This window comes from Uranotaenia lowii, chromosome 1 (assembly GCF_029784155.1).
Source record: "Uranotaenia lowii strain MFRU-FL chromosome 1, ASM2978415v1, whole genome shotgun sequence".
Lineage (NCBI taxonomy): Eukaryota > Metazoa > Arthropoda > Insecta > Diptera > Culicidae > Uranotaenia > Uranotaenia lowii.
The window spans coordinates 34,487,489-34,513,443 of record NC_073691.1 but is presented as its reverse complement, the minus strand read 5'-3'; the positions used below and the strand labels follow the sequence as shown (position 1 = coordinate 34,513,443).

Sequence of the window (25,955 nt, the reverse complement as noted above, 5' to 3'; positions counted from 1 at the left end):
ATATGAAGTTGTCAATTCTGTATCTCAAATCAAATCCGATGCTGTGGGCATAGATAATATTCCGATAAAACTTATAAAAATTCTCCTGCACTCTTTATTACCATTATTAACTCATCTCTTCAACACCATTATTTTAACTTCGAAGTATCCCGTTTTGTGGAAACGGGTGAAAGTTATACCTATTCCAAAAAATCAAACGTATCAGATATTACCAATTTTAGACCACTCAGCATTTTGAGCTCATTATCTAAGGTATTTGAAAAGCTTATTAAACAACAAATATATGATCATATTGGTGAACATAGCTTTCTCAGTGGGTTCCAGTCCGGTTTCAGACCTAATCATAGCACTGAAACAGCGTTAATGAAAGTGCACAATGATATAGCCCTTGCCTTGGATAAAAGAGGAAGCGCATTAGTTCTGTTAATTGACTTCTCGAAAGCTTTCGATAGGGTAGCGCACAACAAACTTGTTCATACATAATTACAATTTTTCCAAACATGCGGCTGGATTGATTTTCTCGTACCTTCAAGGGCGCACGCAATCCGTTTATTTCAATGGTGTTTTTTCGGAATTCTCAGAAATTGATTCGGGGGTTCCTCAAGGTTCTATTTTGGGCCCTATTCTGTTCTCGATATTCATAAACGATCTTCCTTTGGTTCTGAAGTTTTGCTCAGTGCATCTTTTTGCTGATGATGTTCAGATATACGCAAGTACTGATGGTTGTTCTTCCTTACAGCAGTTAGGTGCTCAAATGAACCATGATCTTTCCAAAATCCACGAGTGGGCTGTTGATAACCTTCTGCCTATTAATTCAGCAAAAACAAAAGCACTTTTCATCAACAAGTTAACTCCATCTGTCCTACCTCTTAAACTTCATTATGATGGACAAGAAATTTTATTTGTAGACCACGCTGAAAACCTTGGTGTTATTTTTGAACAAAGTTTCTCTTGGGACCGCCAAATAATCTCCCAATGTGGTAAAATATATGGATCTTTGAAAAAGCTCTACTTGACAACTAAACATTTGGATACCTCAACGAAACTCCGCCTATTTAAGTCGTTTATTTATCCTTTATTCATCTACGGTGATTTTCTTTATCAAAACGCTTCGGAGAGATCTATAAGAAGACTTCGCATTGCGCTGAATTCTTGCGTCAGATATGTTTTTAATCTTACAAGATTCTCACACGTCTCACATCTTCAAAAAGATTTATTAGGATGTCGCTTCGAGAGATTTTATGCCTTCAGATCCGTTACTGTTATTCATAGGATTCTTTCCTCAGGCAAACCGGAGTATCTAAGATCTCTCCTTGTATCGCTGCGTAGTTCTCGTACAGGATGTTTCGTTATCCCCCGACACAGTTCTGTTTACTATAGTAACTCGTTTTTCGTGAGAGGTATCGTTAACTGGAACATTATTCCTTTCCATGTAAAATCTATTAGATCTAGGTCAGAGTTCAAGAGGAATTTATTAGCAGGACTTGCAGATTAAGAACGACATAATCTTTAAGAAACGAACGAACAAAAATTTAGCTAGGAAAACACATCAGTATAACACATTGTAACAAGTTATAAGATTGTATCTTACGTTACATAATGGCAATAAATAAATAAATAAATAAATAAATAAATCTGACGATTTGGCCTGGTGATAAGGTGTCGGAGAGGTGATTCTGAGGACTTAAGTTCGATTTCTGGTCGAGGCGATTTTTTTTCGTTTACCACTCATGATCGATTATTTTGATTGTTGCATTTTTCGGCTAGACGCATTATCCGCCAAACAAAGTATCAGAAAAATAATGTATTGTTTTGTATGAATTGTTTGTTTTCTACAAACACACATACAGTATTTTGTTATTGTTTTGTTTGATGGATGCTACACTAAGACTCACCGTAAAGTGCAAAGTGCATCGATCATGAAAGGCAAATGGAAAAAATTGCCTCGACCAAAAATCGAACTTGAATCGCCTGAGTTACCTCTCCGACACCTTATAACTAGGCCATTTCTTCAGATAACATTGGTCCTGTAGCTCTTTAATTGAGTTAACTTCATCGAGTTTAATTCGCCAATAGATTCTACGGCAGAAAAAGCTCATCGTGCCCCGATCAATGGTGTTTATTCTGCCCCAGTGGGTTCTCAACTTGCTCCATATAGTGATTGATTTTCAGCTTTTGCTACAAGTTTTCAAAATGCAACGTTACTATCAACATTTTCAAACTTTGATCCAGACATTCAAACATTCAGTCGCTAACCTATTTTTGTGGAAAAGTAAATCTTACTGTGTATGTTGAAATTTCAGGGAATAGATAAGATGATTATTGATGTTGAATAACATGCGAAGAAAAAATTCGCCTTTTCTCTTGATAGGACTTGAACCCACATCTTGAGCTCCGCCGGGGCCCATGTATAAACTTTTTACTACAATGCTACTCAGGGTCGTAGGAAGAATAAAAAAAAAACAGTATAAAAATGGGTAGGTTCTTTATAATTATTCAAATTTGAGTTGTTTTGCAATAATAGTTGGGTTTTATTTCAAATCCTAACTTTCGAAATTGAGTCCTAGCAATGCAATTTTTTTAATATGAAGATTCGAATAAGAAATAAGAAATTTCAAGGTTTTATTAAACAGAAAAAAATATTTAGAAATAAGTGGAAGAGATTATCTTTGCGGTTCCAATCAGATTGATTTTCTTCTCTACTAAACTCGATTAACATTTAAGATTTTAGTTTTAAACTTTGTTCTTGAATAACAAAGCAGTTTGAATTTCGAATAATTTCTTGAATCAGTAAAGCCTCAATCGGATAGACGGTGTGTGTCTTCAATTTATGGTATAAATACCAATAACACATATTTACAGCTCAATTTTCACTTGAAGGTTGCACACCGTATGTGTAATGGAATTTTCGTGCTATTATCGGAACAATCATTCATTGTGATTTTACAAAATTTTGCTCGATAAAATAATATCCCTACACCCAAAATAATTTAGAAATTATTCTTACGGCATTTTTCACGTAAACTAATATTTTGTTGCATCATATTGATCCTACGTGAATCTTGTAGTAACCAGGAGTTTCAAGTACGCCCTGGCAGAGAGAGACGCATTAGATGTTGAGCCGGATGCCCTTCGTAAAATCATTTGAGATAGATTTTATGCATTGATCCGGACCAGGTGAATTACTAAGCATTAAGCTAATTCATTTATTTATAATTGATTTTTTTTTCAATTTCTACAGGATTTTATAAGATGCGTTGCAGAGCTTCTGGAATATTTTACAATCTTATTTATTTTCGAATGTACTTGTGCCAAAAGGTAATGACAATAAATTTAATTTCCTGAGATTTGTTTTGATTTTCATTCCAATTGAATTCATTCCAATAGAAAGGAAAAATTAAAATAGGGTAATTGCTTAAAATTGCATTAAGATACTAAACATATTTCTCGTAGCTTCCATCGTCACTCCGCGTTGAACTCATCGAAAATTCACGTAAATTGTAGGTGATGTTTTTAATGCATCAATTCTTATTAGGGGAGTGTTTATTTATTTTCTTCATACAATTTACGTGAAAATCAATTGGATAAAAATTATGTAGCTTTTCACGTAGCCGCTACGTGCAGATTATTTAGCGTGTACACCAACGGAATCCACAAAGTTTAGAAAAAAATGTAATGAGAATTGATTTTGATGAAAATCAAACAACATTAAAGTTATCTTATGTATAGTAGAGAACTATTAGTTCGAATGTCGCAAAAAGACCTCCGATTCGAATGGATTAAAATTAAAATTCCACCGACCATGGCCTTGAGGATAGCGTTTAAATCTTCTAAGCCAGAGGTCATGAGATCGAGTCTCGGTCACGGCATACATAGAACTCTTTCTGTGGCGGTGGTGGTGGTGGTGGTGTTAGCATTAGTAAGATGCTAGCCATTATATGCTTGAAAGATGTACGCTTTAGCCTTAAGTAGAATTTAGATCTCTTCAAAGAAACATGAAGTTTCACTGAGATCCTATACGTGTGTGTTCGTTTTTTTATCTATATTTTTCAAGGAACTAAATCTTCAAAATAAATCTATATTTTATTTTATATTTGTGATTTCTGCTGGTTTATATTTCCAAACTGACTCTGATTAAATATCAATTTTAACTTTTGAATCCAGAACGAAAACATTGAAACTATGGACACCTGCACTGCCGTAATATGACGAAGTGACGAATAAACCATTTTGTGTTTTCGTCAATAAAAGCGATTTTCTCTTTAAGCATAATATTCATTACTCCAGGATTTTTAACGAAATATAATCTGTACAATCTGTTTTAAAATGTATCTAAAATATAGCCTCTCGGATTACAACTCCTTATTTTGCCTTCAAAAGTTTTTAAAACATATTAGTCACTTCGGCGTACAAAAGTAAGTTTTGTTTTAACGATTATACGCCGAAGTGACTAATGTCCTACTAACTATGGTAGTTAGAAGGCTTGTGCAAACTTCCGAATCAAAGTCATTCAACAATTTTTGCTATTTCATTAAAATAGCCAGCGCGTTGGAACTTATTCAAGCATATTCGAGCGACGAGGTGGGTATTTTTGAAAATATTGGAGAGTTTGAAGATATGTTGGGAACAATAAATGAGAAATGAAATATTTCATCGATAAGAACACAATAACTATACTTACTTAAAATTTGTTCGAATTTCCACCAGCTGCGAACGTACCTAAACCAATAAAATAAAAATAGGCTGTAAAAGTGCGAATTTCAAATTCTTAAATTTTTACATCTACCATAACTTTTTTTGGTTGTTTTTGCTACCAGAAACAGCAATAAAATTTTTGGAAGCGATCCATCCAATCCTGAATTAGCGCAACGAGTTTTAATTTTGTATGGAAATTTATATGGGAAAACAAAAATTTTCATTAAAAAATCTCCAGAGATGTACTGAATGTTCCTAAAAATATAAATTTGGATGAAAAACATTCCTTGATTCTTGAAGTACAATTCATGTGAACAGAGCATAAATAATTGAAAAAATTTTTTTTTTCAAATTTATTCTATTTGATTTAAGCCTTTTTGACTGCTTAATTGAAAGCTGTGTAACCGTAGGATGAGAATAAAAATTTTTATTGATTTTTATAACCTTTGCAAAAACATTTCATGAAATTATTAAATGCTCTAGCAAGCAAATAATGCTCTTTTTAAATACTTTTAAATGGATTCAGATTTTTTATTTTGAAATGGTTATAACTTTTTTTATGAAATGGTTAGCTGCTTGTCATGTTAGCAAAAAATGAAGCTTAAGAACAGTCAAAACCAAAAATCAAAGACCGACTTCATTTCAAGCTTATTTGAATTTTGTGGACGATTTAATGTGCAAAAATTTCTTCTTCCATACAAATTTCCATACAAAATTGAAACGCGTTGCGCTAATTCTGGAATCAACCAAATCATCTCAAATTTAGTTACTGATGCTTGGTGGCCAAAAAGGCATCGAAAAAACATATGGGAGCAAAAAGTCAATTTTTGCAGCGGTCTAATGCCAAAGCGATGAGTCCTCCATTTAACTACAAAGAATTTTGAGAGATGCTCGACGAAAGCCTATATTTTGAAGAATTTTAACTAATTTAAACTGTGCTTTTATTCAATAAACAAATTTATCGTAATTTGTGCAAACATTTCATTTTAATTGAAAACTGACAATGTTTTCTTTATGAGATCATTGCGCACTAACGAATAATTTTTACCCTTCATTTCATAATATTTAATATTTTCCATAAAAAAGTCATTAAGAAAATAATATTAAAAAATGTATTGATTTTTGCAAATTTGCTTCTTTTATTACATCATCAAACAACTCCATACTCAAAGTACTTCTGCGTAAAATTGATTTGCTGGAAAATGTAAAAACCTATCTCTCCCATAGATTAACGGATATTAGTCACAACGGCGTCAAAATGGCACATTCGTCACTTCGTTTTTCTTAATTTACTCGAAAACTATATGGAATATCAAAAAACTTTTCAGAGCATTTGAAAGCTTTTAGAAAACTGTATAAAATGACGTCAAAAAGTAAAAACCGATAGAAATGGATGTTCGTCACTTCGTCATATCACGGCAGTGCAATTTTAATCCCTGATTATCAAACTTAACTTCGTGCTGAATCTGATTTTTTTTAAATTTGAATTCCGGTTCTGAAATTCTGAGTTCAAAATCTGAATTCTGAATCTGACAACGATTTTTTTAAACCTGAAATCCCGATAATATTTTTTTTTGATTATGAACCAACAAGCGAAATTTGTATCAAAACCCTCAAACAGAAATCTCAGATTAAGATTGCTTCAAAAGTCAATTTTTAAATCTAAATAAAAATGCGAATAAAAAAACTGATACAGATTTTTCAATTTTGGATCACCATTATGAAATTTTCTTTATTTCCAATCCTGCAAAAGAATTTAAAGTTAAAATGTTGTGATAGTTGTTATTTTATTGTTTTTCACATTCCGAAATGATGAGTTTTGGGGAAAATACATCTAGTTAAGGTTTTAAATGCAAAACCAAGATTCGAATCAGTTTTTCCCCCCAATGACGGTCCAAACTGAAATTCAATAACAAAAAACTGAATAATGAATCCGTAATCTGAGCACAGACATTAAATTTTAATGTTTATAAGAAAATTTGGAATCACAAAATCCAGAATTACTCTAACCAAAGCTTACCAGATATTTTTCTGCCAACATCCGGGCCAATATCAAAATAATTTTATCCCTTCGTTTCACAAAGTAACAAATTTGCAACAATTAATGTATGAAAAAATGGAAAAATCATTTTTTTTTTAAATTTTTTTCTTGATTACTCATCTTTTTCAACTTTTTAAAATGATTTTTAAGGAAAAATAAAAAATCATGAAACGAAGGGTTATAAAACTAATGAAGAAAAGCACTTCAAAACCTGTTTTTTACATCAAAAGATTCAAAATACATTAGTCAATTTTAAATCATAATTTAAGTTTCCAAAAAATCGTTCGTGTTAATTTTAATGATATTTGCACAAAAAATTGGGACGCAAAATACTTAGGAACAAATTTAAATTTTCGTTTGATTTTGCAAATACAATGAACAAAATCGGTAAGCATCTGGGCAATCTGGCAAGCTTATTGAAATTAGATATTCGGGACTGAATTTCTATCAACAAGTCAGATTTTTTATGGAAAAAACTGTAGTAAAATTGTGGACTTGGAATAAGACTTTGAGGTTTTGGCTTCAGTTCTAAGTCGAGATTTTTACACTTGAATCATTTTAGTAGTTCATCAAAATTAGATTAAGAATTTGAAATTTTGAGCTTAGAGAAGAACATTTCACTTGGCATTTTTGGAACCTCGTTGAGATTAACCCCCAAATCCCGTTCCTACGGCCATGGTGCCTCTATTCGCAAGGCTGTCCCATATGCATTTTCATCATTTTTCAGTTTTTCTAAAAAAAATCATAGTAGGCAGCACACGTGTAAGTCAGTGATATATTTGCAACCAAGATGCTTTGCTGTTTCTGATTCAGTATAAATTTAATTTGTTTTTATAGTCTTTCTAAAAAGATCATCGACCGAAAAACTTTCCAAAAGGTATATATTCATGGAACTTTGTTATTTATTTTATTTTAGACCTAATCAAGTACCTACAAATACTGAATTCAAATTGAAACTTTGATTCAGTCAATCTGCTTCTTCCGAAATTTATTGATTTACGATATTTTTTAAAGACTGTTACTTGAAGATAAGATAATTTTTGCGGTTTAAATTGCAAAAACGACTATTTATTTAACGTTCCAACGTTTCAATCCATGTAGGATCGTCATCGAGGACTGAAATATTTATTGTGTGTTAACCAAATTTCAAAAAGTCTTCACAAAATTAACTGATTCTTACCTAAAAAATGTCATATTTCTTGTCAGCTTTGATTCGGCTGATGGGGTAAAGCTGTCATCTGTGTCTGTTACAATATTTTGTGATTAATTTGTACTTTTAGTGTATTGCGCAAATTTAATCTCGTAAATAGGAGGACACAAAACACTAAAATCACAAACTAATCAAAAAATATTCTAATAGACACAAATGACAGCTTTACCTGATCTGCCGAATCAAACCTGACAAGAAATACGACACATTTTAGGTAAGAATTAGTTAATTTTGTGAAGATTTTTTGCAATTTGGTTAACGCACAATAAACATTTCAGTCCCTGATGACGATCCTATATGGGTTGAACGTTGGAACGTTAAATAAAAAATCGTTTTTGCTATTTGAACAGATTGAAAGCCGAAAAAATCACCTTAGAAACTAATTGAAGATTCAACTCAAAATGTTACAAACAAATAAGAGTGAAACGTTTTTAACCTTCCCATGCCGTTCGGGTCAATATGACCCGAAGCGCACATTTAAAATCTCTTTATCATCATTCCAATATACTGAAGAACTAAGAATTTTGACAGACCAAGTATGTTCTATGAAAATAATGATCAAATTAACGTCAAAAAATTGAAATTTGAGTTTTGAAAATCGGTTCCTTGGGAAATGAAATACAGCTAAGCAAAGCAAAAATTGGATATCGTTTTTTTAAAGTTAGATTTTTTTCTACCGGAAGATCTGAGATAGTGGTCAAAACTTTCATTGGACCCCAACATATCTATACACTGTCGGATAGATGGATTCTTGACGATTTCAAACATCAATGAAACACTTAAATACAGAAAAGCTGTCAAAAGTTATGAGCATTTTAAAAATAAAATTGATTTTTCGGACTTTTTACTTTCTGAACCAGTTTCTGATAACTTGGTAATACATATCGACTTTATTTTAAAATTTTGAGTAATAAGAACAAATTACCTACACAATGAATATAATATCATCAAAATCGGTTAACATTTACAGCCAGGAGAACGAAATCAAACTACAACTCAAATTTCCCCGAAACGGATATTTTGCGAACGGCATGGGAAGGTTAATTTAACCATCGAATGTAAAAGCATGACTGAATTCGGAATACGAATATTTGCTATACATATTAATAAATTAGAATTAAAGTGTGGATTCGGAGCAATTTATTTTTTGGTTTTAATTTGAATGTGAAGGTAAGGTATATTACAATATATAGCTCTGTATTTAATTTATTTGATTTTGTTTTTAAATAATTTACTTGAAGCTTATTTCTTTGTTCACATGTTGATTCTAAGATTACAGTTAGGAATTCAAATGTGGAGCATAACCAAAAATCTTCATGCTTATAATTAAATCTGATAATCGGGAATTGGTAAATTAAAATACAAATAAAATGGTTCCTTGAGGTTATATAGTTTAAAGCATAATTTTGTTTATTAGAGATTGAACAATTTTTTCAATTTTCAATCGACGCTCTAAGTGAATCGATCCTGATTATCATTTCTGATTAGCCGTATCGTATTTTTCGCTTCATAAATCGGAAGAAAGGAAACAACACAAAAAAAACTTTCCCTCGCCAAGTGTTTGTACAAATAATAAAAGCACTGGCCGACAAAAGAAATGCTGCTGATCCACGAGGAGGGGTTTGGTGATGGCCAAGTGAGTCGCCCACCTTCCAGTAGCAATACCAGTAACAGAATCGGAATGGGCTACGGACGACTACGACGACGGTCGCCATGTTAAGTGTTATGTATTATTGCCAAGCTCAGTTCCAGGGCACTCTATAGGGAGGCGGCCAACTTGGGACCCAGGCCAACTGAGCGCCATCTCGCAATCACACACATTGTCCCTCCACTTTGTTTTTGTCCGCCAAAAACCGTTTAGAGACCTCCCCTCCTTTCCCACTTTCTCAATGGACAACAAACGACCGACTGTTTCCGAATGTTGGCTGGCTCAGAGCTTGGACCATAGGCACATGGTGAGTGAATTCAATCAACGACCCCGACTTTGGCCAACTATGAGACACACTACTGGACCCCCCTCTTTGCTTCGGACTCCCCCAAGAAATCGCCTCCACAGTTGTTTTGTTTCAATTTTCTAGCCAAGGCATTTCTTTGCACATTTGTTTGCGACGACGACGTGATTGAATCATGCATATCCGTTACCGGTTCGTTGGGCCCATTCCGTTCCGGCCGTCGTCGTCGTCGTCTTGGTCGTCATTTTTCTTTGATGGATTGGACGGCTGGCCATTCATTCGGTTCCGTGGCGAAGTGGCCTTGTGTGAGAGCGAAATGGCTGGCTCATTTCGATTTCGTTTGATATCTATTTGCTCGCTTTTTTTGTTTATTTGAAGCTATTTTGTTTTTGGAAGTAAAAGAAAACCATTTAGGCATGAGGAGAGCTGCAGTGATACTCACTCATGCCGAAAAGTTTTTGTTTTTGAAGCCGGCCCAGCCCTGTCAAATGACCGGATTTTGCTGGTGACGTAAATGTTTGAACAGCGCATGATTAGGTATTTTCGGCTTTTTAAATTATGGCAATTGTGACATTCCACCTTTGGCTAAATCGTTTCCGGTCCGGTCAGTGGGGTTCGTTTTCGAACCGGCTGTTGAAGTCTCCTTTTGCGTTGAAGTTACTTGCGTGAGTAGGGAAGGTTTTCTATCCTGGTTTGGAAGAGAAAAGTTATTTTTTTTTTATTTTAAGATTTTTTTCGATTTCAGATTATATGTTTTTATGTATAAAGATTTTTAACTAGGTATTTTAAAGTTACTTTAAGGTGTGTCAAAATTCCAAGCTATTTTTTATTACTCCTGTTAATTGTCATCCCTTATTTTGAAATATTTTTTTAATTTTCACTCATCACTGTTTTCATTATTTATCATATATTTTTCCAGCATCTTGATTTGGTAAGGAACTGGAAAATATATTATCTTTTATTTATGTAGGTATATTTCAATGTAAGAAAACAAAAATGCAGATCATAGTTTCCAAGATCTCACATGAAGTCTCGAGCTATTTTATTGAGTCCCCAGAGGAAAAATTTTTTGTTTGATATTTTTTGTTGTAAGTGTCGTAATATTGGGAGATGTTCAGATCGCCGAACTTTGGCATCTGAACTGTCAAGCTATGACTGGCTTGAATATTCAAAGTCTGATTATTGGATTCCTTTTGAAAACTTGTTTAAGACTTTCTTCAAACCATAACACCGGTTTTCAAAATTACCCATTTTTTTGAGGTATTAAGGATTTTATTAGCTCATTTTGACTTATTTGGGAGCGCTGAAGATTTGGAGGGTTTAAGTGTTGATATTTCAAGTTAAGGAAAAATCTATTTATAGTTTTTAAATTGAGGCCCTCATGATCAGAGGGGTGCAAGTGCCAAAATCATCAATTTCGAGTTAAGTATACCTAACGATTCCTCATGTTCCAATGTACATCTGGAGCAAAAATATTTTTTATATTTTTTTGAACACATTTTTGATTGAATCAAAACTGCTCAAATTCGAAAAATATATGAAAAATCCAGCACCTTCACATCTTTGAAGCGCGTTTTCTCGAAACTATCATTTAGGCACTTGTATCCTTCTGATCCCAAACCCCTCGATTATCAGGCAGAACTGGAATATACAATTTCTAGATCTCAAGTTTATGATTAAATTTCTTGCAGAACAGGAATATTTTTAATTTATTTGAGAAAAGAAGTTACAGAAGTTTTTTTTTTCTTTTGAATTTAACCTTTTCATAAAATTTTGTGAGTTTTGACGAAGTTTTAACCATAAAGAATCTTGGTTGTATTTTTAAGCGTGAGTCCAATCGTTTTGAAGTCTTCAAAAAAACTTTTTGAAGGAACTAAAATCTATTTTATTATCAAAACGACCTCTAGTAATGTCGACAAAAATAGTAGGATTTATTTTCTTTTTTCAAAAAAAAAAAAATTCCTAATTTCTCGGTGTAAATGGCCTTTGCTGATGCTGAAACATCCTTTATCCGAGAAAGGGAATAAAATTATGGTTTAGGCAGAATTTACAGTCGAGCTTAATGTAGGGTTAATCATCCATGACAACACAACCCATTTTCTTGGTCAAAAGTAAGGATGCGAAAGTTCATGAGATTGAGATTTTCCCTTTCTGAAGCATCATGAACACATCTTGAATGACGTTTTCTCCGCCTGAGAATCACAAGTAGCGAACTACTTTTATGAGAGTAGAGATGCCAGATGTTTCCGATAAATTATGACAAAGGAATAGGAATAATATTTGTGTACACTCTTAATCAATGAAACTTGAAAGTCAGAACTAAAACAAGTTTTCCAGTTTAGAAGAAACTAATCTTACCACAACGTTTTAGAACACTATCAGTTATATCTTTTGATTGTTAAATGTCAGTTATGCAATTTTAAAACATCATTCTTAAGAACAAACATTTACAAGTTCAGTTTACTCAGGTGGATGATTAGAATTTGTTTATTTTATTTCTGTCTTTAGTGAAAAAAAATTGATTCTTACCATTCTTTTCTTTATGTAGTGTGCTGTATTTTAAAAGTATCAATTAATTCTTTTTAAACTAAAGAAGTGAATGATTAGAGCAATGATTTATTTATTCGACAATGATGAAAATCCCGTACAAAAAGAAATAAAATAATTTGGTTAAACACTACACGGTTTTTGATGGTTTGAAATGATTTTTTTTAAAACGTTAAACGTTTTAAACTCTGGAAACTAAAACATCTAATCAAATGGTAAAACTTTAAAATCTGTAAGAAGGAACTAATTTATTAACATTTTTTTGATGAGCAAATTATTTTTTTGTAAAACCGACTTGTTTTCCTAAAAATCAACGTACATTCAAGTTTTGAACCATCAGATCACCAAAAATACAGCAGATTCAAATTCTGAAAGTAAAACTACTTCAAATCATGTTTTATTATTCAGAAACGATGAAGCAATGTTCCCCGATGTACCAATATTACGATCGAAAAAATAAAGAAGGGCTTCCGTTAAAATAGATTCATATCTAATATGTAAATTCTATATAAGGAAACTTTAGAAAAAATCTCAGCGTAAAAGTGCATTTGTCAGAAAAATAGATTGTCAGAAACAGAAACTTGTATTTTATTTAACTTGCTTAGTAAAATTTCAAACCCGTCAAAATGACGGGCTCCAAAAACCTAGTATTAAATGGTAGGGATTCGAACATACCAATCTAAAAGCCATCAGTATTTTTTTCGAAACACTTCATCTTTATGTGTAAATACTTTCATCTAGAGCAGGGGTGAGCAACATGCGGCTCGCGGCAAGTCAATACATATTTTCGTTTAAAGCTAAAATAAAGTAGTATGATAAAAAATGTGCTCAGCGGATTTTTTTTCATCAAATTCGACAAAAAGGCTTGTTCTGTTAGTATTCAAATACTAGTAAAAATATTAAACCAAAACCTTGAGAAATATTTTTTTCTTCTGAATATTGACAAAAATTAAGAATATTTAATAATAAATCCTGGGTGAACGATTTAAGATTTTTTATCAACATGAATCAGTCGGCATCAAAGTTATCGACAAAGATTATTAGTTCTTGGTGAGAACAAAAGATATCCAAAATTCTGTAATACAATTCAAAAAGTCTTTGCGATTATATGTGATGTGATGCTTTTTTCAGTAATTTGAAAGAACATTTATAACAATCACCGATAAATTCGGTTGTTTAAATTATAATTAACTCATTCCACATTACCAAAGTAATAATATAGCTTTAGAAATCCTATCTCAATGATATCTTATTAAGATTAAAAATTAGAAAAACCTGGATAAAAATTCCAGAATCAAGAATGTAGTTTTCAACTTAAAAATATGTGAAAATGAAAATTTTTCTGTAATTTCGACAATTCTGCTCAACATGCAACGATCCGATACAGAACTTCAATTAAAAAAACGAGGTTTTAATTGTGGAAAAAAATCACAGAAAGTCAATTAGCGATTCCATTTCCAACGCTAAGAAGACGGTGATTTTTTTGAAAATATATTTTTCACATGATTGGTTATCACTGGTGGTAAGCTCCAGAAAATTTAAAAAAAAAAATATTTTAAGTGCGACCCGCCGACAAAATTTCAAAATTAAATTGGCCCGTGGGTTCAAAAGGTTGTTCACCCTTGATCTAGAGAAATAAAAATATGAAGTTTTTGGACCAAAATTGATAGTTTATAATCCAAGGATTTCATGTTCGTTTTTTCGAACTTGGATATTATTTATATGAGATTCAATTTTTGTTGTTTCTAGATTTTGGCATAGCGCTCAGTTCGGCCTGGTTGAAGCCGACCATTGAACACTAGGTTTTCGGAGTTTTTTTTTTCATTTAATATTGTAAAAAAGAGATGAAAAGTTAAGAATGATTTTTGGCTTTTATTATTGCTCCTGGTTTTTTATCTTTTAAAATAATTTGAAATTTGTTGCAATACTGAACTAAGCTAAAAAAAGTAAAAAAAAACATCAAAAACATTGATGGGTTTCGTATGTAGTATAGGGTTTAGGATTGCACCGAAATACAGTACTCTTTATAAATAGAGGCCCCTTAATTTTGTGTTGTCCATCATTACAGAAACGCTTGCGAAATTTTTATTGAAGATCACAGAGTTTAGATAAAAAATCACAGGATTCGGGTATTGCATATTTAGCATTCAAATGTGTTGTAATTTCAACAGTTCAAAATTAAAAACCCTACCAGGCTTAAAAGCTTATTGCCCAAAACGACTGTTAACTCTCGAAGACTTCAACGAAACCAGCGAAGAAACGCAAATCGTCATTCCTCAAGAATTTCGCAGCCACACGCTCTCCGTAGAGGTTACCAAATCCTGTTTCAAATCCCTCTTGGAAGAAAGTAGCCGATCGATCGCAAACCAACAAAAATTTGCATAAACCGCTGCTCGTTCAACCGCGACGCCTACTGCTGCGCCATTCAGCGCAACGCCACACTCATCAACAACAACAACAGGTTACCCGGTCACCTGCGGTCGGTGCTCACGGGACTCACGCACCTGTGCTTCCGACTAACCTTCTACCGAGCAAGACTCCTCAGCCGAAGTCGGTTGGTTGTGGTCAAAAAAATTAAAACCCCGCTTTCGATAAACCGAGACAGCAATCGGAAGGTTTACAAGAGGATCTCTCGAAGACGACGGCAACGACGACGATCACCTGGTGAGTTCCTACCCGGTGAGAAACCACCGCTGATGGGTGGTGCCCCACAAGCAGCAGATCGGCGATATCCGTCACTTGCCAGTCGACGTCGTCGTTCTCCGGTCGCTCTCGTGCGTTGTTCGCTTGCGAATCGGTCGTTTGTGGTTTCGAGCTTTTCCCGTGTGTGCACTGTTGCTACTGCTGCGGGTCTGAACAATTCCGGTATTCCGGTTTTCCGTAGCCGATTACGGGCTTGTGATATAGCTCAGTTGGCAAGTCTGTTGTCTCCTGAGCCGATGTCCGCGAGTTCGAGCCCAAGAGTAAATATCGAACACAGTTGTACCGGATAAGTTTTTCAATAACGATCCGCCAACTGCAACGTTGATAAAGTCGCGAATGCCATAAAGATGGTAAAACGACTATAATCGAAACAAAAAAAAAAAAAAAAAAAAGTAGCCGATTACCCATCGCAGTAGGTTCTCCTCCGGTGGGAATTATCGTTGTTGTTGCAATGCATCTTCGACGCATCTTCGCGTAGCGTGATAAGGAAGAAGATTGCACCTTGTGCCTCCCCTCGAAAGAGTGCAGTGCTGTGTGCAAGTGAAAAGAAGGGCTAGGGGTGTGGAAAACCTGCTCTTCGATTCCGTAGTAGGTCGCGGTCGCGGTCGCGGTGTAAAACTGTGTCTTGCTTATTTTTTACCTTGGCGATCTTCGTTTCCCAAGAAATGACCGTGCCATACAAAAGTGGACTCGTTGTAGGTCTCTTGCTCCCGGTTATCGCCTCGTCGTGGAAGGAGGACAACCTGGTTCCCTGATAAGTGTGTAAGTGTGTTGGTGTGATGCGTATTATAGAGAGAGTTACGGAAAGTTACGTCAAGTGGCTGCATTCTTCTGCCTCTTCCGGAAGATCGAACATCGAAGATAATTTCTGATAGGGGACCCAAGAAGTAGTAGCAAGTCATGACGAGCCATATTCAAGATAACAAAAGTGTTAATGTAACCTTTGTCAAAGGCCATCGGAATGTTTCAGACGTGTGATTGTTATTGTACTGCCGTGATTTTCTCGGAAAGTCCGCCGTCAAATTTTGATTAGCGACATGTGGCACTCTTGGAACGAACCATCGAGCAAAGACAACGACCAAGTTAAGCAACAAACAGCAGCACATTTCAAACGTGACCGAATCCGTTCCGGCTCTTGGAGGAAAGGTGCGAAATTTCGGTCAGTCAGTTCAATGTGGCTGACTGTGGTCATCTTGCAACAGGGACTGTGAGATTGGGGTATGGGTCGTGTGGGGTAAAAGTGATATCAAGGTGGCGCGATTGTGCCCCCGACAGAGAGAGATTGTGGCTCCGATCCCAGTGAAATTATGGTCGAACCGTGCTATTGCGCGCAAAATTGCGCGCGAAGGAAAACTGGGAGAAGACAGCGCGAAGGATGCCAGTTTCGGGTTTTTGGGAGGGAAGAGTTTTTGTATGGGATTCAAGGGATGTGAAAATTACCAACAAAAGCAATATTGCACATTGGAAAATGTTAAACGTACAATACCAAAAAATGATTCCACAGACTCTTTTTACGTGGAATTTTCTCAGGAATACAAATCTTATAAACCGGAATTGTTTAGGAAGCTGCATTATTCAAATGACCAGAACGTAATATATTTATCGAATATTTCATTCACATGAATGAGATATGAGTAAATTATACAAAGTCTACTGAAAAGTTCTGAAAATATTAAATAACTTCAAATAAACCAATTATATTGATGAAAAGAATTCAGAAAGTTATCAAGAATGTTTTTAAAAAAAATTCTGCATGGATCGAACTTGGATCGATTTTTACGAACTGTGAATCAAGTTTTAGCTCAACTTACATTAAGCAACGCAAATATAAACTCATTTCATCAGATAATCAGTACACCAAATCTATGAGACATTGTATTGAAAACTACCTTACGGAAATTTATTGCTTTGGTAGAGTCATGAATTCAAAAGCTGATTTTGACTAAATTGAGGGCGTATGAAATAAGTTTATTTTCTTCAACAGTTCTTGTTTTATAGATCCAAAAGATAAATAAGAAACCGAAAAAATAAATCTATAGATTCTTTTGTATGTACAGACCCCTTTCGATTTTCTTTTTTTTTTTTTTTTAATTTATATTTTGAACTAAGCAAAATTAAAGTTAAACATGATATTAGCATTAAATATTTAAGATTGGCTCAATTATATTAGTTGTAAGCTGTAATAACTCTGATATTACTGCTTAAAACAAATATTATTGAACCTATCGATTTATATTGAGAATAATATTATGTTTTGCATAAATTTTGATTACTTTGAATAAAAAAGGACAGAAAAAACGTTAGATTTTGGCAACATTCGATTTTGGCAACACAAAATATACAGGCGTGCTGCCAAAATCGACCGGGGTCTGTAAATTGTTAACAACACTGTAGAAAAATAGTTGTTTTTTACCATTTTTTTTACTAATCATTTATTTTTCTTTCGATGGCTCGTTTCTCCAAAAAAATACGCAAAGAATTTAAGCTTTTGTTAAAAACATGTTACAATACCTAGTATTAGTTTTGTTCCTTTTTCATCGATGGTTAAAATATGAGAGTTATGCAGAGAGATATAAGAGTGCTTATATATAAAAGTGGTTTTAATTCATTTAACAAATGCATTAAATGTAGGGGAGAGTGGGGTATCGTGGGCCATGGGGAAACGTGGGCCACTTGTAATATCTCAGATGTGTGTTGAGATAAAAATCTCAAACCAACTGTTATCGTCGTCGCTTTGCGTGAGCATATATTCCTATATGTTGTTGACTGAAATACGCATCATCTTATATATAAAAATGGAGGCGTTTTCTTTGTAACAACATCACGTATGAATGGTCGGTCGGAATGAAGTGAAATTTGGTATCCGAGGGTTTTTTGGGTCAGAGATGGTTTGTATAATAGTTTCAACAATCTCACTTTTTATGAAAGGGGGTCCCCATACAAAATTATCTCATCACATCTTATATATAAAAACGAGCACTAAGAATTTAAGGAACTGTAAACATTTCCAAAGATTTATTAAGTAACGGGTAAAACGAAGTTTACCGGGTCAGCTAGTATGCTTCTATTTATCAAGCAAAAAAAAGTTAGAAAAATTTACTTACATAATTAAAAAACACCCGCTAATTTCATCGATGGGGAACCTAAAGTGCATAACAAAAATATGCTCATACGTTTATGATCTTAGTTTTGTCATGATCTTTCACGTGGAAAAGGAATTTTTGATGAAACATCAATAAGTCACACAAACGCAACCAATTTGCAAATCATTGCTTGTGGGGAATCGTGGGCCACACATCTAGAACCACCCATATTTTTATGTTTTTATACACGTTCAGAACTTAAAATGCGTTTTACCCATCTGTAAAGTTTTCTTATGCCAAATAAAGAGTTATGAAAAATATTTTGTCCATCCTATATAAGATAATTGCCAAAACGTTCGCGAGCCAGGTTTTGGAATATATGCGATCATACACAGCTCTCTTTTTTATTTCATCATCTGAAATTGCTTTAAAATAACGAAATGTATTAGGAAATCACAGTTTTGGGTCAACTCATAAACTTTGCATGTTATTTGGTCAATTTGGATTTGGTGGCCCACGATTCCCCACCATTTTTCAAAATTTAAAAAATATTGCTTTTTTTCAAACAGTCAGAATTTCGGGAAAATAAATTATTAACACTTTTAAAAAAAATACCTTATGATACCTTGAAAATGTAGAAAACCATACCATTTTTTATTTTCATTTTGTCTTCGTTCTGAATTGACATTTAGAGTCGATAAAACAAAATCATTTTTCCGTAATCAATTCACTAATATTGTTGATCATACGCAACAATGAAGTATGGGTAATCGATAGCAAATTGTTTCACCTTCAAGATGCAAAATCTGTTCTACTGTAATTTCTGACCATAATTTTCTGATGCAAAATCGACCGCAGAATCCGGAAGATGAGGACATAAATTTTTTTAAAAGGAAAATCAATGGAAAAAAAATCAAGGAAAGAAATTCAATTGAAAGGATCTCGATTTCTCAAAAGTTAGAAAAATCATGAAACTGAACTTCAGTTACTCAAGAAACGACACAGGTCTTAAAATTTGATTGAACAAAATCTGGAAAAAGTTATTTGATTATGAAAAACATGGAAATTTTCATTTTAAGATTCAATGAAAGTTCAATGAAATTCGATATCCAAATATTAGACCGTTGTGGTTTATTTGAAATAGACAATCAGTTATGCTGATTTTTCAATTCAAGCAGCTACAAGTATTTTTTAATTTTGGATTTTTTTTCAAAAAAAGAAGAGAGGGAAAAAGGTTGAGAGTGTATAAAACAACGCCAACTTCAATAGATAATGATGAACGAAAAGTTAATATTAGTGTTTATTTATCCTTTACTGCATGGGCTATGAATCCGTTGAAAAAAAATATGTTAATGATAATGACTTTATTGATCACCAAATTAGTCATTAATGCAAAAAAAAATGTAATTCCGATAGTTTTGATCATTAAAATAGTGTAAGAAATGAGATAATTTTTTCCAAAATTTTAAGATTTAGGTGTTCTCGATGTTTTTTTTTCAAATTTTTTAACATAATTCAGTACAGCAAATGAATTTAAACAATTTTAAACCAAACCAAACCCGTTTTTAAACAATTTTTTTGTGAAAAAAATGTCAATGACATACATTTATAGGTTCGTATGCAGTAGAGCACAGGTGAGCAACCTTTTGCAGCAATTGGGGCCAAATTGAAATTGAATTATTTTTTGCATGACTAATTCTTCATCATTTTTAAGAAATTTGAATTTTTTAATCGATTTGAATCGATTTGACAAACAAAAAGATCGTTTGTTACCTTTTTTTTTTATTAGAAACGAAAATTCTAACCTTTTTCGAACCACAGAAAGACCTTCAACTTTCTGTGGTTCGAAAAAGGTTTGAACTGTTTTCTAGGAGAAACTCTTTTTGTTCTAACTGATACTACTGTTTGTCATCTCTTCAGTTTAAACTGGAAGTATGTAGCTTAATTACAACGAAAAATTTTAGCGAGAAAAATTTATTTTTAGTGAATCACTGTCTTCCCAGCGTTATTATCGTTATTTAATAAGAAGACTTAAAATCCTTCTTCTATGTCCATTTTCTAAAAGTTTTTTTCACAATTCAAATTTTGTCCTCGATGACCAGACCTTTTCTTCAAACGATGAAAAAACTTTAAGATCGTTAAATTGCTGCATTTTGAGCGATGTTATTAAAACAACTGAAAAATACATAATTTCACACATTTTTAAACAAACTTCTTCAAAGTTACAGTTTACATTTTTGAGTTTAGAATTTTTGTACAGAACTTATTGATTTTCATGAGTTTTATTAGATGCCACTTGGATAGGCTTTTTACAGCTGATACATGACCATCTTATTATGACTATGGTAATGTCGATTGCCTGATTTCAAGAAAAACTAAATTTATCGATGTTCGGCAAAACTTTTCTTTCTGAAATTTCTGAAAATACTTAGCATCACAGAAAATCGTCACAAAATTTTTGAATCGAACAACAGAATAACAAATGTTGTTTCTGTCAAAATTTCAGATTTTTGTCGGTGACTTTGCTGCTTAGTCATGTTGATAAGAAATTTGGAACAGTTAGACTATACCCTTGAGGAAATCCGAGACCGAAAAATAGCCAAAAATAAAACATTAAATATAAAAACGGTCGATAACATAAACCTAATAAAGCTTTATCTTTGCTTGAAACGAAAAAATTCTTATTTAACTAACGGACTTAGAAATGCCTATGATTGTATGTAGCCTAGCGATGTTTTGATAACTCTTTCGAACCGCTTCCATGGATTTGAATTTGAAAGTGGTAGTTAAATAATAAGGAAAAATGTAATTTGGGCGAGAAAAACTACAATATAACTTTTTGCCAATGAGATTGCATCTATGCCTTTACTAGAACTGCTTAAAATTCTAGAAATAGTTACGATCTGAATGGTTTTTAGACAACTGCAACTGCAAACAAGTCAAGTGCAATTTCAATTAAGTTACCGTAAAACGGGATAACTTTGATCGCAGGGGTAATTTTGACCAAAAATAAATGTTTGCACATAATCGTCAATAACTCAGTCTATAATTTGAATTATTAAAAACTGTTTTCTACATTTAAAAACCTATTGAGTATCAAATAGGAAAAATTTGATTTGTATAGGAATTTTTTTTTCAGGTAGTAAAAATGTGATTTCAAAATCCTAAAATATCTATTTTTCGAAGGCTCACAAACAAACAACTCTCCTCTGGATCAAATCGGGGACACCAAAAAGCATTTAGAAGCAAACGGGTTGTTAAAAGTGAAAGAACAACTTTTTTCCTTTGTATATTTATAGTTATAGTACTATTTTTATAGTCATTCAGTATTTTTTTATATTTGAAAAATATGGACATTTTCCAAGCGTACGCCCGTATTGATAACCCTATCAAATGATTAACTTCGAAAAAAAATGAAAATGGAAATAGTGGGAGGGCTATCAGGAATGTATGAAGTAAAAATTTCATTTGTATTTTGTAGCTCAAACTATTTAGACATCAATTTAATTTTTGCCCCTAAATATATGCAACATAATAGTTCTTTTTTCGATTATAAATGTTTTTTTTTAACTTCAAAAATCAAGGTAAAATTTATAAACTAGCATTTGTAAATATTATGAAGGTGTTTTAGTGTTTTGTATCCTTTATGATCTAGAAAACTCGTTAATCTTGTCGAAAATAGAGACTGATCAATGTTAACCCAAAGCATCGGATTCAAAACAGAGACGAAATCGATTTTTAAATCAAATTTGAAGTAGTCTAATAAATTTCTGCAACCATGTTTTACGTTCATAGGGGTCCAGAACTGGTTTCAAAAATATAAAACAAGCCACATTCTCCTTAACAGAAAAAATAATCGAAAAATATTGAAAATAGTGATCAATATTACCTCGGATTACAGTACTGACCTATATATCTATATATATAAAAAGCAATTATCTGTATGTTTGTTTGTTTGTTTGTTTGTTTGTTTGTTTGTCCTCTATAGACTCAGCCGTCTTAAGAGCTAGAGATCTGAAATTTGGCATGGATGCTCATTAGGACCAGGAATGATGAAAAATGTTTTTAGATTTTTGGACGACCCCTTCTGAAGGGGGTCGTCCATACAAGACAAATATTGTTTTCACGTTATTGACGTTATTTTCCGTCGGATTGTGATGAAAATTTGCACATGAGTGTTTTGAGAGACGAACAATCGATTACAGTTATCAAATTTAGGGGTTGATGTCGGCAAAAGGGGTCGTCCATATCCACTGATTAATGTTTTTGCGATATTGGCTTTATTTTACATTGGATTGTGATGAAAATTTGCACATGAGTGTTTTGAGAGACGAACAATCGATTACAGTTATCAAATTTTGGGTCAGGGGTCGGCCAAAGGGGTCGTCCATATCAACTGATTAATGTTTTTGCGATATTGGCGTTATTATGCATCGGATTGTGATGAAAATTTGCACATCAGTGTTTTGAGAGACGAGCAATCGATTACAGTTATCAAATTTAGGGGTTGATGTCGGCAAAAGGGGTCGTCCATATCCACTGATTAATGTTTTTGCGATATTGGCTTTATTTTACATTGGATTGTGATGAAAATTTGCACATGAGTGTTTGAGAGACGAGCAATCGATTACAATTATCATATTTAGGGGTTGATGTCGGCAAAAGGGGTCGTCCATATCCACTGATTAATGTTTTTGCGATATTGGCTTTATTTTACACTGGATTGTGATGAAAATTTGCACATGAGTGTTTTCAAAGACTAGCAATCGATTTCAAGTTTCGAATTGCGGATCAGAAGTCGGCTGAAGGAGTCGTCCATACCCAACTTTAATGTTTTTGCGATTTTGACGTTATTCTACATTGGATTGAGATGAAATTTTCCGCAAGGAGTTTTGAGGGACGCTCTTTTGCTTTCAGGTTTCAAATCTTGACTCAGGGGTCGGTAAAAGGGGTTATTATCTGTTCACTGTTTTTACGATACTCTCTTGATTGAGCATAGAATTGTAATGAAAATTGGCACATGGGAGTTTAACAGAAAAGATTATTGATTTCAGGTGTCAAGTTTTGAATCGTGGTCAAAAAATGGACGGCCGGTTAGTTGCTCACTGTTTTCGCGATATTGTCGTGATCATGCATCGAAATGAGATGAAAATGTTCAGATGAGGGTTATAAACTATGAGCAATTGACTCCAGGTAGCATGTTCCGTGTCAAGGGTCGGCGAAAGGGGCGTCTATATTCACTGATCACTGTTTTCAAGTTCCTGACGTTATTTTACATATAATTTGAAAAAAAAAAAAAATGGCACAAGGGAGTTTTGAGGAACGTAAAATTGGTTTCAATAGTCGAATTTCGGGCCATGGGACAGAAAAAGAGGGTTTCATTGAAAGTTCAGTGTTTTGTGCAATAATTTTGTTGGAGGCAGTTAATTGATACCAATTTAAGTGTGAAGGTCAAGCAAAAGAGTCGTGCACACAAACAAATAGTACATGTTTCTGCCATAATGTCTAGATTTTGCAACCGATCGAGAAGAAAACACTCTCACATAAATTTTAATAAAAAGCCAATCAACCGTTTAATTTGAATTTCAAGTAATAGTAAGAGTAGCGACTTTAAACACTGTTGAATTTTTTCCCCAAAATTGTCGAAAGAATGTTTCGAACTCATTTTCTAAACTCATTTTGACGTACCAATGATTTAAAGCGAAACGAAGTTCGTACGGGATCAGCTAGTATATATATATATAGCTTGCTCCATAGAAAATCCCTGAATGGACATCAGATTTCTTGTCGCTTTTGGAGTGTTTATTAAAAAAAAAACAACAGTTTTTATAGGAAATTGATTTTTTATTGATTTTTCAAATAATAAATTCGGGCACAATTTGGGAAGTTTCCCTCATATTTTCGGAAAACATGAGCAGTCTTGTTTCAAATTTTCCATTGAATATCCAGTAAAAGGAGAAAAAATCCGAGTTTCTTTCGGCATATCTAACATATTTGAACCGAAACCTTAAGTTCTAAGTGATTGTGTAGCTTTTCTAACATAATTCTTGGATATTTTATAAATTGTCTAACAACATTCGAAATATCAGGAGAACTTTCTTGAAGGTTTGGCACCTCTGAATCAAATCGAGGTCCGGCTGCAGGCTGCTGTCTCTGCGCTGCCGAATGCCGAACAGATAGAAAGCACCCCCTTTCGCGGGGTTGGCCCCAAGCGCAGCTGATCATCGGCCAAGTTAGGCACTGGAGCCGGCCTACCGTGAAGTGGACGGCGCTCGGACTGTCTTTGTATGTGTGTATCTGTATCGATAAGACAAGTGGACGCGCACGAGGGGATTTGGGCAGCAGGTGCCCACCTGATATGTGTGCTCGTGCGTTGCACGGCCGCGTAAAACAGTGAAACTCGAAATTGGAAGCAAGAGATATCAAAACCAATATCAAAAACAATAACTGCTATCTCTTCAGGCCGAAACGAAGTGGAGTTTCATTTTCGGTCATCAGTCGGGGTGAACGAAACTCAAATAACTTAGTGAAGTTTCTCGGGGGTATTTTCCCCCTACCCTCCTCGGTGCGATAAAGATTGACAAGTTTGCCCCTCGAGGGGACACCAAATTCGGGTATCGTCCATTTGCCCCGTGGAATGCAATCAGATGGTGAAGGTCATCAGAAGTGTTTGAAACGACGTGCCTCCCGGGTCCGAAATTCTTCTTGTTTTTGGTCAACTTAAGTATAGTTACTTATCAACTTTTGACCCACGAGTACGTATTGCGCAATTAACCCTAGACAGCAGCTCGCACGAGTCAAGAATTTGCATACTTTTGGTCGTGGTGCCGTTTTTGTGTGTCTCTTGCAAAGATCAAGGTGACGGTCCTTGAGCTGGGCCCTTGGACAGCTGTTGGGACATTGGAAGAGAAGCAAAAAAAAAGTGATCTTGATTTCGTTTTTGCCTCCGTTAAAGCCCCGCACTTTTTGGGGTAGCGAAAGGAGGTTAACCCAAAAGGCAGAATTGAAGGCGGACTGTAATAATTGAACATTCTAGCTCTGCGCACATTAGAATGGCATAGATATGTAGAACATTCCACGGAACTTCGCCAGAAGAAGAGAAGAACAAAAATAACAAAAATATCCGGACGTGTGTTCTCAGTGTTTGTGTTTTGGAGTGCCGATCTGAGTCGATCAAGATTCGATCAAGGTCGGTGCCAAAGTGCTAGGTAAGCCTCCCTACCTACCCAGATATGGGGATTGGACTGTGTGTTTTTGTTGGTAAACAACGATATTAGGCATCATTACAGGAGGCATTTATGCTTTTTTGAGAGGTGCGCGTGCTCGATGTTTTTCAGTGTTTAGCCTCTGAGTTGTTTTTTTTATATACCCGTCTCGTGGTATGGAATCGTAGTTGTTTTGTGTGGTGTGAAAGTACATGCAAATTAGGCAGCAACCGTCGACGAGCCCCCGCCAAAAATTGGTGAATGATTCCGGACCTAAAATTGAAGTCTATGGAATCGAAAGATATAAAAGTCGGAGCACGTGTGTCGTCTTCGGGATGCAGTTTGTTATGGATTGCTTGATAAGATATATCGCAGGCAAAGCACGAAATTTTTCTATGAATATTTATTGTGTGTTGGGGTGACTCGTTCAGCTATTACGTGAATGCAGGGTTCAAAAGTTTCAAAAACTCACAATAAGAACTTAGAAAGTGAAAATATTAAATTTAAAGATGGATGGAA

General features: G+C 34.1%; 1 protein-coding gene across 7 annotated transcripts in view; it reads left to right on the top strand.

The window, feature by feature from the left end:
• The window catches only part of LOC129754834 (uncharacterized), a 249,919-nt gene that overhangs the window by 49,798 nt on the left and 174,166 nt on the right, over positions 1-25,955 (top strand). For 2 of the 7 annotated variants that reach the window (XR_008739118.1, XM_055751064.1), the window contains exons 1-2: positions 15,191-15,318; positions 15,542-15,910. The exons of 1 other annotated variant lie outside the window; for it this stretch is intronic. The gene's annotated coding sequence lies outside the window, so the exon portion shown is untranslated. Of the gene's footprint in view, positions 1-15,190; positions 15,911-15,973; positions 16,295-24,892; positions 24,987-25,045; positions 25,440-25,955 lie in introns of those variants that run through there. 4 more of the 7 variants (XM_055751073.1, XM_055751097.1, XM_055751104.1 and 1 more) reach the window with 4 other exon arrangements.